The sequence below is a fragment of the Triticum urartu genome, chromosome 5A, assembly GCF_056163025.1.
Source record: "Triticum urartu cultivar PI428250 chromosome 5A, HENAU_Tu73, whole genome shotgun sequence".
NCBI classification, from domain to species: Eukaryota; Viridiplantae; Streptophyta; class Magnoliopsida; order Poales; family Poaceae; genus Triticum; species Triticum urartu.
The window spans coordinates 102,415,519-102,429,189 of NC_141877.1; positions in this window are offsets into that span (position 1 = coordinate 102,415,519).

Consider the following 13,671-nt stretch of genomic DNA (forward strand, 5'->3'; position numbering starts at 1 on the left):
TAGGGTGACACAGAACTAGCTCCAGTTCATCAATGTAATGTAGGCATGTATTCCGAATATAGTCATACATGCTTATGGAAAAGAACTTGCATAACATCTTTTGTCCTACCCTCCCGTGGCAGCGGGGTCCTATTGGAAACTAAGGGATATTAAGGCCTCCTTTTAATAGAGTATCGGAACAAAGCATTAACACTTAGTGAAGACATGAACTCCTCAAACTATAGTCATCACCAGGAGTGGTCCCGATTATTGTCACTTCAGGGTTATTGGATCATAACACATAGTAGGTGACTATTGACTTGCAAAATAGGATCAAGAACTCACATATATTCATGAAAACATAATAGGTTCAGATCTGAAATCATGGCCCTCAGGCCCTAGTGACAAGCATTAAGCATAGAAAAGTCATAGCAACATCAATCTCAGAACATAATGCATACTAGGGATCAAACCCTAACAAAACTAACTCGATTACATGATAAATCTCATCCAACCCATCACCGTCCAGCAGGCCTACGATGGAATTACTCATGCACGGCAGTGAGCATCATGAAATTGGTGATGGAGGAAGGTTGATGATGGTGATGGCGACGGATTCCCCTCTCTGGAGCCCCGAACGCCCTCCTGAGAGAGATTACGGCTTGGCGGCGGCTCCATATCGTAAAACACAATGAATCCTTCTCCTTGATTTTTTTTGTCCCCGAACGTGAATATATAGAGTTGGAGTTGAGGTCGGTGGAGCCTCAGGGGGCCTACGAGACAGGGGGTGGGCGCGCCCCCTGTCGGTGTCAAAACCGGCGGATCTCGGGTAGGGGTCCCGAACTATGCGTCTAGGATCGATGGTAACAGGAGACAGGGGACACAATGTTTACCCAGGTTCGGGCCCTCTCTATGGAGGTAATACCCTACGTCCTGCTTGATTGATATTGATGAGTATGGGTGTTACAAGAGTTGATCTACCACGAGATCATAATGGCTAAAACCCTAGAAGTCTAGCCTATGAATATGGTAATGAGTATATCTGTTGTCCTTTCTGGACTATCCCCTTCGGTTTATATAGACACCGAGGGGATCTAGGGTTTACATGGAGTCGGTTACATAAGAAGGAATCTTCGGTCGCCAAGCTTGCCTTCCACACCAAGCAGAGTCCAATCCGGAGACGGTGCATTCTTCGATCTTCATGTCTTCACAGCCCATCAGTCCGGCCCATGGATAACAGGCCGGATGCCCGAGGACCCCTTAGTCCAGGACTCCCTCAGTAGCCCCCGAACTAGTCTTCAATAGCGAGGTGCTCGGCACACATATTGTCTTCGGCATTGCATGACAGGTTCTCCCTTCGATGATCTCAAGTAATGTATTCGACCATTGATCCAATGTCGCCTCCTTGGCTTCTGTGCGTTGAATAATCTTTGTCCTCCATGTGTCGAGCGAATGTGGAAAGTTAGGGTATTTTTATGAATAACACCCCATCATGCGAAGAAGAGCTCCTACTTAAAGAGATTGGATCCCAGATCCATTCAACGCTACACAGAAGAAATACCCAGAGACTGCTTAGGATAAACCATTCCGGCATGACTAGTGCTCCTAGATCCTCCGCTCGTCCCGGTCCCAGAGAAAGGCGAGTGGGAGAGGTGTTCCATGTCTCATAGCCGTTTGACGAAGTTGAAAATGCATGGGTTCCTTCCCCATGCAGATCTAGTCCCTGTTCGATTGGGGCTAGCTTCCTTCAATGAGGGGACTCAGGCAGAGGACTTCCCCAATCCGTTCGGGGGGAGCGAGCGTGTTTTGTCCCCTACCTGCTAAGAGGCGTTGGATTTCCAATCCATCTGTTCCTCCGAGGGCTTCTGGAATATTACGGCCTCCAGCTACACAACTTTACGCCGGCCTCTATTCTGCACATTGCGGGTTACGTCACTTTATGTGAACTTTTCCTGGGCGTCGAAGCTCACTTTGAGTTGTGGAGGAAGCTATTTTGTCTCATCCCGCACAATCACGAAGGGTCAATATTTGAAGTGGGCGGAGACGAAGTGTGGCACGTCGCTGATACTGGATATCCATCTGGCACACCAAGGAAGGCACCTGATGAATGGCCCTCCGAATGGTTTTATATAGAGGACGTTGCGCTTCCTGACCCGATTCGAAAGGGTCTTCCTGAATTTGCTCGCGTCCCGCTGAAGAAACGCCACAGTTGGTGTCCCCGGAGTCTTGAAGAGGAAGACGGCGCGGAGGTTCGTCAGCTGTTGAGCAGGATAAGAGAGCTCACTCAGTCCGGACTCACAGTAATCGAGGTTATGGCGATTTCCATAGTGCGAGAGGTTCAGCCGCACCAATATAGAGGGCTTCCCATGTGGCACTACAATGGAGAGGACGACGCTTCTCGCTGCGGCCGGAAAGGTCCAGATACCCCTGCCGCTTTGGCTAAGATATTAGCCGAACTGTTCAAAGGGGAGGAAAAGGAATTCCTCCGCATCAAATTTGGAGGCGGGTACTCTATGTATAACCCTCCCAGCTGGGTAAGGCCCGACCCCTCCGTTTTTACTTCTTCCATCTCCGGATTGCCTTTGATAAACTTCTAGATCATTTTTCTTATGAAAGCACTGGCGAAAGGTCACCGAGGGATTTTATAGTCCCGCCCCACAGCCGGAGGACCACAACCAGGAGCTAGATCCCGGGTTCGAAGAGGATCCGGATATATTTGTGGTGCTTGCGGAGGGACTGTTCTACCAGACAAGCTACGATGGCACAGACGTGGCCATCACCGCAGACTATCCTGGCCTTCTTCCTGCTTCTCATGTAAATAATTAAGAAATCATTTTCTCTAAAAGAGTGCTCTTACTCTGTCTCACCAATCGCATCGTATCGTGCTTCACAGGGGAGACGTTCGGCGGCTTCAAAGAGATCGGCTCCCGCGTCGGACAATCCTTTCAAGAGGAAAGAAAATGAAGACGCGGCCGCGCCTTCGTCGAGGAGGTACAAATTCGCCAACCTGCCCCTGAGCAGTCACGTGCAACCGTGACCTTTCCATTTTCATTTGCCAGGAGGAAGACGCGCCGGACTATATCCGGTGGTCCGAGCGGCCGTACTTCCCACAGTCAGGATTCAAATCCCGCCGTGAAGACGGGGGCTGATGCAGGGCGATGCCGGATTGTCCTCCAGCCGTGGACTTGGACGATGTATCCATCACCAACTCGGAAGTGGAGAGTGCTATGAAACATCGGCACCGCCGGGCCATTTTACGAGATCCTGGCTTTTCGGAAGAGTCGTCTAACGCCTTCAACGCAGCCGATGCGTACATCCGGGCTGCTCGAGATGGGATTAGCAGGGCCACAAAGCAACATCTGAAAGATGTGCAGGTAAATTCGCTTTGTCTAACTATGACAACCATATGCCAGTAGCCCCCGAGACTTAAAGGAGTTGAATCAACTGATTTAAGGATCAATGTACAACCAGGTTCTTACGGAGAAGAATAACCAGTTGGCTCGGGAACTAGAAAAGTGTCAGCGCCAGCTGCTTGCTTCTAACGCCGAACTGGAGAAATACAAGGCATCTCCAGGTAATACTTTCCTCCATCAAAAATTCATAAGGCTACACCAATAGTGTGAATCTGGGTTCTAATATTTGTTTTGGGTCGTTTAGACCAAGTACAAGAGCAGCTTGATGCCGCTCGAAGCGAAGAACACGGAGCCAAAAAGCTGCTAGCAGCGGGCGAGCGTGTATTGACGAAGGTCGTTGAAGAGAAGCGGAAACTTCAGGATTCGAACATCAACTTAGGTGAAGAACTGAAAGATGTGCGAGCGCAGCTAGCCGACTCTGTGAAGGAGAACAAGAAGCTCTGAGGCGGCATATTCAGTATGTGACCGCTTTTACCTTACAATAATTTGGAGGTAGCGGTAGCTGATATAGCTGTGATTGCAGGTGTGTTAACGAACTGCCCCGAAGAGGAAGTGTCCGGATCATCAAATGATCTTCTGCAGGAGCTGTTGCAGTTGCACAAGCAGGCTCGGCAGGCTATGCGGAGTGTAGCCAAGGCTTTATGGCCATCCGACTCCCCTCCAGGAAGCATGGAGAAGCTGGTAGAGCTATTCAAGGGAGCGCGGTGACGTATCCAGCTGTGGAAGATATCTGCCTGCCGAGAGGGTGCGCGAGAGGCTTGGGCCATCGTGAAGACGCGCTATACCAATCACATGGCTTGGGTCGGGCCGGTAAGGCCGAATGGGGAAGAAATTCCCGTTAGTATAGTATATGACCAAGTAGCGATAGCCGCCAAATTTCTCAGTAGGATTGTAAATTAGACTGCCTGCTGGAAGGTGTAGAGGAAGAGGTGTTCGAGTCCAAGTGACTGTGTACTTCCCTCATCTAGCTGAATTGTATATCATTTGTCATGGCAGACCTTTTCGCTTCAACCTCCGAACTCTAAGGTGCGGAGTGTCTCCGAATACCGTCGCGGCCGAATAGGCTGGGGTATGCTTGGAAAACTAGGCGTAGGGGTCATAGTTGCTTGAACAGGCAAGTTGTATCCGGCTAGCTATGTTATATTACATTGATATCGTAAGAAACATCTTCCAGAGAGAATAGTTCCATTAAGGGTTCCTTTCCCTGGGTGTCCATGCATTTGATGTACATGTCTGAATTGTGATGCGAGCACCATAGTTTGTATAACTTCTGGGGGTGCACAATGGAGTGAGTTTAGAAAACATCTTTAATTCACCGACCAAATATTCCCTTAAGAACGCTAGCTTTCTACTTCACCCAGTCTGAGGTACACATCTGGATGACCCGGCAGTAACAATCGCAGAGGTGCTCCCTTTATGCCCTAGCCGAACTAATGGGAACGTAGGGCATAAGCACAGGAGCCAGGCAACCGAGCTTGGCCAAAACTTAAGTCATATCGATGCATATAGTGGCAAACAAAAGGTATATATGGAGAAACTCATATGTAGGAGCTTGATGCTCAAGGAATGACAAGAACTTCTGTCCGAGAAGCCCCCAGGTACAGGTGGCGTACATGTTTAAACATGTATGTGCCAATGGTGTGCAGTCTAGCCGTACTTAAAGCTTAAAAGCGAGAAAAAGAAATTAATCGGAAAAGAGAGAAAAAATAATGGAAACTACAGGGGAGGAGGAGGTGAACAATGAGTTTAGCGCTAGGCGTAGAATCTCCAGAGCCTGGCCGCGTTCTAGGGGTTCGGCTCGAGGCGATTGTCTGATGCATCCTGAAGATGGTACGCTCCTCCGGTGAGAACTTCGTCAATTATGAAGGGACCCTCCCATTTGGGCTTGAGTTTGTCATTTTTATTCTCCGGGAGGCATAGAACGAGTTCGCCGACATTGTAAGTCTTGGCCCGTACTTCTCTGCTTTGATATCTTCGAGCCTGCTGTTGGTAAACTGCCGAATGAGCTTTTGCGACACCGCGTTCCTCCTCCAGGGCATCTAGGCTGTCCTGCCGATCGAGCTTGGCTTCTCTCTCTTCATACATATGCACTCTAGGTGAGTCGTGAATAATATCGCGGGGCAATACGGCCTCTGCACCATACACCATGAAGAAAGGTGTGTACCCGGTAGTACGGTTGGGTGTGGTCCGCAGCCCCTAGAGTACGGAGTTGAGCTCCTCAACCCAGTGTTTGTCTGATTCTTTCAAAGACCGCACTAGTCTGGGCTTGATGCCGCTCATAATAAGACCGCTGGCGCGTTCTACTTGACCGTTGGTTTGTGGGTGGTAGACGGAGGCGTAATCGAGTTTAATACCTAGAGTAGTACACCAGGTTTTTACCTCGTCGGCTGTGAAACTGGAGCCGTTGTTAGTGATGATGCTGTCTGGGACACCATAACGGTGCACAACATCAGATATGAAGTCTATCACCGAGCCGGACTCAGCCATTTTGACCGGTTTAGCCTCTATCCACTTAGTGAATTTGTCCATCATAACCAGCAGATATTTTTTCTTATGGCTTCCCCCTTTAAGGGGTCCAACCATGTCGAGTCCCCATACCGCGAAAGGCCAAGTGATAGGGATTGTTTGTAGGGCAGTGGGGGCATATGGCTTTGATTGGCAAAGAGTTGGCATCTGACGGAACATTGGACAAGGTCATGTGCATCCGCTCGGGCCGTCAGCCAATAAAACCCTGTACGGAAGGCCTTGCTAACAAGGGCCCGAGATGCGCTGTGGTGACTGCCAAGTCCAGCATGAATTTCAGCCAAGAGTTGCCGCCCCTCTTCCTCGGATATACATCGTTGAAGGACTCCGGTGGCGCTTTTCTTGTAGAGCTCTCCATCATGAACCTTGTAGGCCTTCGAGCGTCGGACAATGCAGCGGGCCTCATTCTGGTCCTCAAGAAGCTCCTTCCTATTAAGGTAGGCCAGGAAGGGTTCGGTCCATGGGGCAATGACTGCCATGGTGAGATGCGCCGACAGTGTTATTTCTGTGTTTCCGGGATCTGGGGTTATGTTTCGGTCCGGACTTGTACTGCCGTTTTCCCCCTGCCACACCACGGATGGCTTAAAGAGCCTTTCCATGAAGATATTAGGTGGGACGGGGTTGCGCTTAGCGCCAATACAAGCAAGAACGTCTGCCACTTGATTACTTTCTTGAGCCACATGATGGAACTCGAGTCCTTCGAACTGGGCCGACATTTTTACGACTGCATTACGATACGCTGCCATCTTCGGATCTTTAGCATCAAAATCTCCATTTATTTGAGATATTGCAAGGTTTGAGTCCTCGCACACTTCTAGGCGTTGTATGCCCATGGAGACAGCCATCTGGAGACCATGCAATAAGGCCTCGTATTCGGCTGGGTTGTTGGAGTCTGGGTATAGTATTTGGAGAACATACTGGACGATGTCTCCGATGGGGGACGTTAAAATGACACCCGCTCCTAACCCTGCCAGCATTTTGAAGCCGTCGAAGTGCATGACCCAATTGGAGTATGTGCCGTACTCTTTAGGGAGTTCGGCCTCTGTCCATTCAGCGATTAAGTCGGCTAGAACTTGGGATTTGATAGCTCGATGTGGTTTGTATGTAATGTTAAATGGCAAGAGCTCAATGTCCCATTTGGCAATCCGGCCCGTAGCATCGCGGTTGTTTATAATGTCATTGAGTGGTACTTCAAAGGCCACCGTGATTGAACACTCCTAGAAGTAGTGACGGAGCTTTCAGGATGCCATGAAGACCGCGTATGCTATTTTTTGATAATGAGGGTACCGGGATTTGCATGGTGTAAGGACAGTAGACATGTAGTATACTGGCTTCTGAAGCGGGAATTTATGTCCGTCATGTTCTCATTCAACGACGAGTACGGCGCTCACCACCTGATGTGTTGCCGATATGTACAATAACATCGATTCGCCGGCGTTTGGTGCGGCCAGGATTGGATTGCTCGTAAGAAGGGTTTTTATTTCTTCTAGTCCGGCTGTTGCCGTGTCTGTCCATTCGAAGTGGTTGGTTCGCCGTAGAAGGCGATAGAGTGACAATGCCTTTTCTCCTAATCTGGAGATAAAGCGGCTTAGAGCTGCCACGCAACCTGCAAGTTTTTGAACTTGTTTAAGGTCTGTTGGCTTAGCCAATTGTGACAAAGCTGGGTTTGCTTCGATTCCCCTATTGGAGGCGATGAAGCCCAGTAGCTTTCCAGTGGGGACGCCGAAGACACATTTTTCCGGGTTAAGCTTGATGTCATACGCCCTGAGGTTGTCAAAGGTAACACGTAAGTCATCTATAGTGTTTCCACGTGCCTGGTTTTGATGATGACGTCATCAATGTAAGCTTCTACTATTTTGCCAATCTGTTTCTCTAGGCATGTTTGAATCATGCGTTGATATGTGGCGTCGGCGTTCTTGAGCCCAAAGGGCATGGTATTGAAGCAAAATGGCCCGTATGGGGTAATGAATGCTGTTGCATCTTGATCAGATTCCTTCATTTTGATTTGATGGTATCCGGAGTATGCATCAAGGAAACATAGTGAGTCGTGTCCTGCGGTGGCGTCAATGATTTGATCAATGCGGGGGAGGGGGAAGGGATCCTTAGGGCAGGCTTTGTTGAGGTATTTGAAATCGACGCATAGGCGCCAGGATTTGTCCTTCTTTGGTACCATCACCAGGTTTGCCAGCCAGTCTGGATGTTTGATTTCTCTAGTGAATCCGGCCTCGATGAGTTTGGCCAGCTCCTCCCCCATGGCTTGTCGCTCGGGTTCGGAAAAGCGTCGTAGTGTTTGCTTAACCGGTTTAAACCCCTTTAATATATTGAGGCTATGTTTGGCCATCTTGCGTGGGATCCCTAGCATGTCCGAAGGGTGCCAGGCAAATATGTCCCAGCGCAGAAATTCTCATAGTGCGGCGTCAACTGTTGGGTTCAGTTGAGCTCCGATGGATGTTGTCTTCTTAGGGTCCGTTGGGTGGACCTGGAATTTGACTATTTCTTCTGCCGGTTTGAATGAGGTGGATTTGGGGCGTTTGTCGAGGATCATGTCATCCCTGTCCACTGTGGAGAGTAGTGCGGTTAATTCTTCGGCCGCGAGGGCTTCGGATAGCGCCTCTAGGGCTAAGGATGCGGTTTTGTTTTCGGCGTGGAGTGTTATGTCCGGATCACTGACGAGAGTGATTATACCGTTTGGTCCGGGCGTTCTGAGCTTCATATATCCGTAGTGAGGTATAGCTTGGAAGCGTGTAAAAGCATCTAGCCCCAACAGGGCGTGATATCCGCTGCTGAAAGGGGCCACTTGGAAGGTTATTTCTTCGGACCGATAGTTCTCCGGTGATCCGAATACCACGTCAAGTGTGATTTTGCCCACGCACCGTGCCTCCCAACTAGGAATAATTCCCTGGAAGGTTGTGTTACTTTGTTTGATGCGTCTCCTATATATTTCCATTTTATGGAGTGTGTCCTCATAAATGAGATTTAGTCCGCTACCGCCATCCATGAGGACCTTGGTGAGTCGAAACCCATCCACGATGGGGCTGAGGACTAACGCGGCTGGTGCTCATGCTGTTTTGTACTTTGGTTCGTCACCGGCGTTGAATGTTATAGCCGTGTCGTTCCATGGGTTTATTACAGCAATTTGGTAGACTTCGCTGAGCTCGTGAAGTGCCCTTTTGTGCTTGTTATTTGAAGCGAATGTCTCGAAGACTGTCGATACTCTGGGGTCGTCTTCTTCTGGGGGTGTTGTTTTGGGGCGTCCTTGATAAGGATGTCCTCGCCGCTCTTGGCTACTTGTCATAGTATCCAACATGCTCTAAGGCTGTGGGTTGACACGATATCTGTTGTTGTATGTATTTTGCATGGGCCATCGAGCCACCCTTCCAGAACAGTGCCTTGCCGTATAGTGGCTTTGTGTTTTTTGACTACTGGATTGGGCGTGCCACGAGGGTATGCCATTTTCGCCTGTAGGGGAAGTTGGGTTGGGGCTAGTGGTTCCCAGCGAGCTTCCTGAGTTTCCCAGGCTTTCCATCATGTAGTATTTTTTGTATGATGGTTGCTAAGTCAAAAAAATTTAGTATGCGGCGGCGATTGATGGCATTGAGGATTCCTAATTCGTCCGCACAGTTTTTGCAGAACGCTGATATTGCGTCCTCGTCACGGCAATCCTTTACTTTGTCTTTGACAAGGAGGAATTTGGCCCAAAAGTGGTGGACCTTCTCCTGAGATTGCTGTTTTATGCTCATGAGAGCCTCTATATTTGGGTGGGTGGGTGGAATTAAATCCGATCCCCAACCTAACCGGTTGTCCGAAGTCCGACGACCTTCCAGCCTAGACAATCCGGGTTCCGTAATATCCTCTGATTGATTGGAACCGTCGTCCGATGCTATGTTCGGAGGGCTGGTTGAGTCCTTTCATGGGTGAGTATCCGTCTCTTCATGAACGGCGACCCGAACATAGTCCGTCTTCAATATAGAAGAAGACTTGCCGTCCTGCTCCAGGACTGTCGCTATCTGGTGGGTGACCAATGGGGTTTCGGTTTCTCCCTGATCGGTTTTAGGCCCGATCTGATCGTAATCTGTGGCGATTCCCAAAGCAGCGATGCGATCTAGGAGCTCGTTTAAGGACGAAAACTCAACCAGATCCATCTACTTGGGGTGCTCGGAGCTGATGCGAAGGGGATTTTCGATGGCCCGAGCGATCATTGTCGGCCCTGCAGCCGAACGGGCGATCATAGTAAATTCGCCCAGCCAGAGGGTTTGGCCCGAGGCCAAAACTACCCCTGCGGTAATATTGTCTTTGATGACAAGGCGAGCCATCGAGCCTTTCGTCGACGGCACAGTGGAACTCTCAATGAAAGCACCAATGTCGGTGTCAAAACCGGCGGATCTCGGGTAGGGGGTCCCGAACTGTGCGTTTAGGATCGATGGTAACAGGAAACAGGGGACACAATGTTTACCCAGGTTCGGGACCTCTCTATGGAGGTAATACCCTATGTCCTGCTTGATTGATATTGATGAGTATGGGTGTTACAAGAGTTGATCTACCACGAGATCGTAATGGCTAAAACCCTAGAAACCTAGCCTATGAATATGGTAATGAGTATATCTGTTGTCCTTTCCGGACTATCCCCTTCGGTTTATATAGACACCGAGGGGATCTGGGGTTTACATGGAGTCGGTTACATAAGAAGGAATCTTCAGTCGCCAAGCTTGCCTTCCACGCCAAGCAGAGTCCAATCCGGACACGGTGCATTCTTCGATCTTCATGTCTTCACAGCCCATCAGTCTGGCCCATGGATAACAGGTCGGACGCCTGAGGACCCCTAAGTCCAGGACTCCCTCACCCCCCAACCTCGTGGATAGGGTGTGGCCCCCCTGATGTTGATTCTTTCGCTAGTATTTTTATATATTCCAAAAATAGTCTCCGTGAAGTTTCAGGTCATTCTGATAAATTTTATTTCTGCACAAAAATAACACCATGGCAATTCTGCTAAAAACAATGTCAGTCCGGGTTAGTTCCATTCAAATCATGCAAGTTAGAGTCCAAAACAAGGTCAAAAGTGTTTGGAAAAGTAGATACGATGGAGACGTATCATTATTCTCCTCCATCTTGTAGGCAAAATATTTGTCAGAGGTCTCATCTCTCAACTTGGGCGTGAGTCTGAAATACCAATTTTAGCTCTTGGAACATCTTATGTGCTCCTTGGCGTTCAAAACATTTTTGAAGTCCCGGTCTTAAGCCGTAAAGCATGGAGCACTAAACTATCAAGTAGTCATCATACCGAGCTTTGCCAAACGTTCATAACGTCTGCATCTGCTCCTGCAATAGGTCCGTCACCTAGCGGTGCATCAAGAACATAGTTCTTTTGTGCAGAAATGAGGGTAATTCTCAGATCACGGACCCATTCCGCATCATTGCTACTATCATCTTTCAACTTATTTTTTTTCTAGGAACATATCAAAATAAAATAGGGGAGCTATACGCGAGCTATTGATCTACAACATAGATATGCAAAAACTATTAGGACTAAGTTCATGATAAATTAAAGTTCAATTAATCATAATACTTAAGAACTCCCACTTAGATAGACATCCCTCTAGTCATCGAAATGATCACGTGATCCATATCAACTAAACCATGTCTGATCTTCACGTGAGATGGAGTAGTTTCAATGGTGAGCATCACTATGTTGATCATATCTACTATATGATTCACGTTCGACCTTTCGGTCTCAATGTTCCGAGGCCATATCTGCATATGCTAGGCTCGTCAAGTTTAACCCGAGTATTCTGCACGTGCAAAACTGGTTTGCACCCGTTGTATGTGAACGTAGAGCTTATCACATCCGATCATCACGTGGTGTCTCGACACGACGAACTGTAGCAATGGTGCATACTCAAGAAGAACACTTGTACTTTGAAATTTAGTGAGGGATCATCTTATAATACTACTATCGTACTAAGAAAAATAAGATGCATAAAGGATAAACATCACATGCAATCAAAATAAGTGGTATGATATGGCCATCATCATCTTGTGCCTTTGATCTCCATCATCAAAGCACCGTCATGATCACCATCGTCACCGGCTTGACACCTTGATCTCCATCGTAGCATCGTTGTCGTCTCATCAACTATTACTTCTACGACTATCGCTACCGCTTAGTGATAAAGTAAAGCAATTACATGATGATTGCATTTCATACAATAAAGCGACAACCATAAGGCTCCTGCCAGTTGCCGATAACTGTTACAAAACATGATCATCTCATACAACAATTTATATCTCATCACGTCTTGACCATATCACATCACAACATGCCCTGCAAAAACAAGTTAGATGTCCTCTACTTTGTTGTTGCAAGTTTTATGTGGCTGCTACGGGCTTCTAGCAAGAAACGTTCTTACCTACGCATCAAAACCACAACGATTTTTCGTCAAGTGTGATATTTTAACCTTCAAAAAGGATAGGTCGTAGTCAAACTCGATTCAAATAAAGTTGGAGAAACAAACACCCGCTAGCCTCCTGTGTGCGAAGCACGTCGGTAGAACCAGTCTCATGAACATGGTCATGTAATGTCGGTCCAGGCCGCTTCATCCAACAATACCACCGAATCAAAGTAAGACGTTGCTGGTAAGCAGTATGACTATTATCGCCCACAACTCTTTGTGTTCTACTCGTGCATATAACATCTACGCATAGACCTGGCTCGGATGCCACTGTTGGGGAATGAAGTATTTCAAAAATTTACGTACAATCATGCAAGATCTATCTAGGAGATGCATAGCAACGATCGGGGAGAGTGTGTCCACGTACCCTCATACACCGAAAGCGGAAGCGTTTAGTAACGCGGTTGATGTAGTCGAATGCCTTCGCGATCCAACTGATCCAAGCACCGAACGTACGGCACCTCCGCGTTCAGCACACGTTCAGCTTGATGACGTCCCTCAAACTCTTGATCCAGTTGAGGCCGAGGAAGAGTTCCGTCAACACAACGGCGTGGCGATGGTGATGATGAAGTTACTGGCGCAGGGCTTCGCCTAAGCACTACAACGATATGACCGAGGTGTGTAACTGTGGAGGGGGGCACCGCGCATGGCTAAGAGAAGACTTGGTGTGTCTTTGGGGTGCCCCTTCCCACATATACAAAGGAGGGAGGGAGAGAGGCCGGCCCTCCTAGGGGCGCGCCAAGTGTACGGAGTCCTACTAGGACTCCCAAGTCCTAGTAGGATTCCCTTTCCTTTTCGAAGTAGGAAAGAAGGAAAGGAGGGAGAGGGATAAGGAAAGGGTGGGCCATGCCCCCAACCCTTGTCCAATTTGGTTTGGGCAGGGGGGAGGCGCGCGCCACCTCATGGCCCTTCTTCCCTCTCTCCACTAAAGCCCAATAAGGCCCATCAACTTCCCCCGGCGAATTCCCGAAACTCTCTGGTACTCCGAAAAATACCCGAATCACTCGGAACCATTCTGATGTCCGAATATAGCCATCCAATATATCGATCTTTACCTCTCAACCATTCCGAGACTCCTCGTCATGTCTGTGATCTCATTCGGGACTCCAAACAAACTTCGGTCATCAAATCACATAACTCATAATACAAATCGTCATCGAACGTTAAGCGCGCGGACCCTACGGGTTCGAGAACTATGTAGACATGACCAAGACACATCTCCGGTCAATAACCAATAGCGTAACCTGGATGCTCATATTGGCTCCTACATATTCTACGAAGATCTTTATTGGTCAAACCGCATAACAACA